The sequence below is a fragment of the Cynocephalus volans genome, chromosome X (genome assembly GCF_027409185.1).
Source record: "Cynocephalus volans isolate mCynVol1 chromosome X, mCynVol1.pri, whole genome shotgun sequence".
Classification (NCBI taxonomy): domain Eukaryota; kingdom Metazoa; phylum Chordata; class Mammalia; order Dermoptera; family Cynocephalidae; genus Cynocephalus; species Cynocephalus volans.
In genome coordinates, this window is record NC_084478.1 from 129128696 (window position 1) to 129132942 (window position 4247).

Below are 4247 nucleotides of genomic sequence, written 5' to 3' on the forward strand. Positions count from 1 at the left end.
CTCCACGACTAACACAGGGCCTTCCAGAGAGCACATGCTCAATGAATGGGGAATAAAGGAGCCAGTGAGAAGAGGATGTATTCATTAATATTTAATTTTTCTGCATTCTCAAGTAAGCCATGCAAATATGCATATGTGTTTTTTTAAAATTTTACACCAAAGACTAAGAGGGATAAGGCAAGGCAAGAATTATTATCTTTTAATTTCTCTATTTCTTTATGCCAGCTTTTTCACTGCTAAGTACTTTCACATTTCCAAGGAAATGCCTATTTCCCTGCAATGTTTTCTTGTTTCAGATCACAAAATAAAATGCAATTCCCAATTTGTTTGAACAAGTAGCAAAACTCTTACTACTAAACTGTATAAATAGCAATAAAACTGTCATTCGATCCTGAAGCTAATTATACTTTACGTTAAAAGGAACATTTGAAAAATTCCATAAGAAAACAAAGATAAATCTCCAACTCATTGCATAGAACTGGAACAGAAAAATGTTATATACTATGTTCCCTTTAACCCAGCGTGGCCCTCCACTACTTAGAACACACTTAGGACTGCTCTCTTCAAACACAGTGAAGAAGAAGTCTCATCTCACACAGGTCAGAAGCTGCTGGAGGTGGCCCTAGGACGACCCCTGACCCTGGATGCAACTCCTGCTCCAGCTCTCTCTTCTTCATCTCTTAAAGCATTCTGATACAGGAATGAGAAGGATCTGTGATCAGTCCTGTTGACTTTGGCCAAATGCTGCTGCAGGACTTTCATTTGCTGGTTTCAGCATGGGCACATGGGCCCCACAGGAACTCATAGTGTGCAGGATCACTGTTGGGCACCTGCCGGTACTCCAGGTACTTTTGCTGCACCCAGTCTTCAGTGATGAGCTTCCTGGGCTCCCTATAGATGAAGTGCTCCCTCCCAGCATACACCCCCATCACACTCAGTGCTTCCCACATGAGTTCCTCAGAGGCACAGTTGCCTTCTATGAAGATCACAACCAGAATGATGATCAGGAGGCCAGTCATGGGCATACTGCAGCCATCACTCTGCATCCCATTGTAGGTGAGGCCTAGGTTGGTGATGAGAACATAGGAGTGGTTGGTGGGGTCCATTTCCTTCATGTCGATGCCAAAAACCACCTGCATGCACTCAAAGACTTCGTGGAAGATGGCAGGGAAGTGGTTCTCATAATTTTTGAGGACACCATTCATCATTTCTTCCTTTAGGATCAGCTCCTTCATTTGATACTTGAGGAGCAGGAAACAAACCAAATCAGACAACAAGGATTCAGGGACTTCCAGGTCCTGTGAGGTGCTTGGCCCTTCCTCTTCTTGGCTTCTAGAACCCTCATCAGATTGAGTCCATGGAGTGGAGGTGATGACAGTGGGGCAGGAGGAGGTACTATGAGAACTCTGGGGAGGACTTGGTGTTCCAGCAGCAGGCACCTCCTCCAGAGTGCCTGGGATCAGAGGAGAGGAGGAGGAGGTGGTAAGTACGACGGGAACCTGTGCACCCACCAGGCCCGGTGCCTCTCTTCAGGCCCGAAGGCCTTCCTCAAGCTTGCAGAGCTGACTCTTCTGACCACGAGGCATCATGACTTTCCCTGGGGGCAGCAGACAGGAGTGTGGGCAGAATCTGGGTGATGGGGACCAACAGGGCTACGGAGGGAGGGAGTGGGTGAGTGGCCTCAGCCGAGAACCCCACACTTGGGGACTCTGACAAAGGCCTACTCACAGGTCTTCTCTTTTGGTGGTGCTCTGGGACCTCACAGGGCTCCTGTCTTCCTGTGCACTCTGTACCCTGTGGACCTGAAGTGGGAATGAAAGGGCTTGTCAGGGTGATTTGGGTTAAATGTCCCCACAAAACTTAATCCCCACTGTAAATGTTGAGGGTGAGAAATCCTATTACAGTACTTGAAAGGTGAGGCTTTGAAGAAGTGATTAGATGGTAGGACCATGCAATGGTTAATAGATTAATAATGGTGTCCAGGGGCGAGGTCCTGAGGGTTTTAAAAAGATCATGCATGTAGAGGTTGGTTTGTCACTGTCTCTGCTTCCACCATCTTGCAATGTGATACACCTGGGTCCCTGTTGCCACCACCAAGACCCTCACTAGATGTGTTCACTGGTCTTTGGACCTTCCAGCCTCAGAATTGTAAGCAATAAATTTTGTTTTATTTACAAATCACCCTGTTTTGGGTATGTATGTTATAAGCAACAGAAATGGACTAAGACACAGGGTGCAGCTGGCCAGGAGAGCACTAGGCTTCAGCACTGACTAAAGCCTGTTGCTGGTGGGGCTGGGCACTGTGGGGTCCCCACTGTTCTGGGATGGGTGAGGCTCTTGGTACACATTCAGGGCATGCATCTCACCTCAACTCCTGGCACTGCCTGGGCCTCCTGTACTCTGTGACCTGAGGACACTGCCTCAGACCAAGGTCTCACCTCTCAGTTCCTGGAGCTCCTGTAAGAGGAATAGAGGGGGGCCTCAGGCTGCAGACTGCAAGGACACCCTGGGCTCCCCAGCACTGACAGGAGGGGTGGATTAGACTCTGTCAGGTCCCCAGTGTTCTGGGGTGAGTGGTTCCCTTCATACTCACTCAGGGCCCTCGCCTATCCCCTGGTAGGGCCCGGACCCAATACTTCTGCTGGGGTGAGAAACTCTCAGAACAATAGCTCACATCTCTGTGCTGGAACAAAAGGTGGTGAGGGGCCAAATATCTGGCCACAACTGTCCAGAGCATCCCAGGGAGGACCATAGGAAGTGACCAAATTCAGTGGGGTTCATGTCCTGGGGTGTGGGGCCTGTGCAGTACTGGCAGGTCCTAGGACTCTCCCTCTGTTGACCTGAGGCCACCTTCCTTACACCAAGGCCCTATCTCCATGAGACACCAGAAGGGAAGTGAAGGTAGCCTCTCTACCTACCATTCCCTGAGTCTTCCCATGGCTGACAGAAGGGGAGGGTGGGAATGGGGTGTTCTGTGTTCTGGTGTGGGGGGTCCCCATGGTGCTCACCTTGTTTCTTAGCAGGTCCTGGGACCACTGTGTCTGATGACCAGATGGGGTTCCCTGTGTTGACCTGTAGTAGCCCTATCAGAACAAGTTCCTCACCTCCCTCAGAGCCTGGAGACAGAAGTGTGGAGGGGCCACATCCTGCCAGCTCTGTGTAGGGTCTCCACAACTGACCGCAGGGGCTGGGCCACATTCATTTTGGGGTGAGGGTTTCCCTGAGTCTTCTAGGTTATTCTTCTTTACTCCTGCAAGGCCCTGCCCTTCATCTCCACCCCCCACATGAGATGAGCTGACATTTAGCCTTAGACCAAGAACCCAGAGTCTCCCTGAAGACTCTCCACCTTCCCACCCATGGTAGAAGTGAGCTTGCCACTTAGGCCCACCCTTGACTGAGTACCCCCATGGCTGAGACCAGAGGACAGGCAGACTCTGTGGTATGCCCTTTTCCTGGGCTTGAGTTAACATCAGTCTTCACAAAAGGCCCATACTTTTGGTCCTGGCAGATTCTGTGACTCTCTCTGCTGACAGGATGTGGCCTCTTCTGCTGATCTGACAATGCCCCCTGCACCAAGGTACACACCTCCCTGACACCTATTACCCCAACCATGTGGCAGAAATGAGAGCATGCCACGTTGAGTCACCCTTCCCCAGGGCCTCCCAGGGCTGAGAAAAGGGGATGCCAGCTAGATGAGTTCCTTCCTCTTTTGTGGTGTGGGGGTACCTTCATAACTTCAGTCCTTACCAACATTCCTCAACTTGATTCCTGGCAAAATCTGGACTCCTCCTTCTGCTGCCTAGGTGTGGCCCCCTCTGCTGACCTGAAGATGCCCCTCAGACCAGGCCTTCACCTCCTTGAGGCCCAGGAGACAGACACAGATTTGAGGATGCACCACATCTCGACACTCCTTCATGGGGTCTACCAAGTCTAACAGTGGGGGCAGTTCTCAGGAGGGCACCCCATATATCTGGGATAGAGGTCCTCTCAATGTCCTTGCTATGGGTCGAATGTGTTCCCCCAAAGGTCATCTACTAGAAATTGAATCTCCATTGTGACAGTTTTAAGAGGGTGGGAAATCTAATTATGGTGACTGGAAGGTGGGGTCTTTAAGATGACTAAAATTTGGAGACCATGCCCTACTGAATGGATTGATCCATTCATGGAGGAATGGGTTGATGGTGTAATGAGTGGACATGGGCGTGGTTCTGGAGGTTTTATAAGGAGAGTGAGTGAGCAGGTTAGCT

The 4247-nt window shown here is 50.2% G+C and overlaps 1 pseudogene; it reads right to left on the reverse strand.

Annotated features, from left to right (window-relative positions):
* Nucleotides 1-600: 600 nt before the first annotated feature.
* Nucleotides 601-1589, reverse strand: LOC134368405 (melanoma-associated antigen 8-like; annotated as a pseudogene).
* Nucleotides 1590-4247: the final 2658 nt, after the last annotated feature.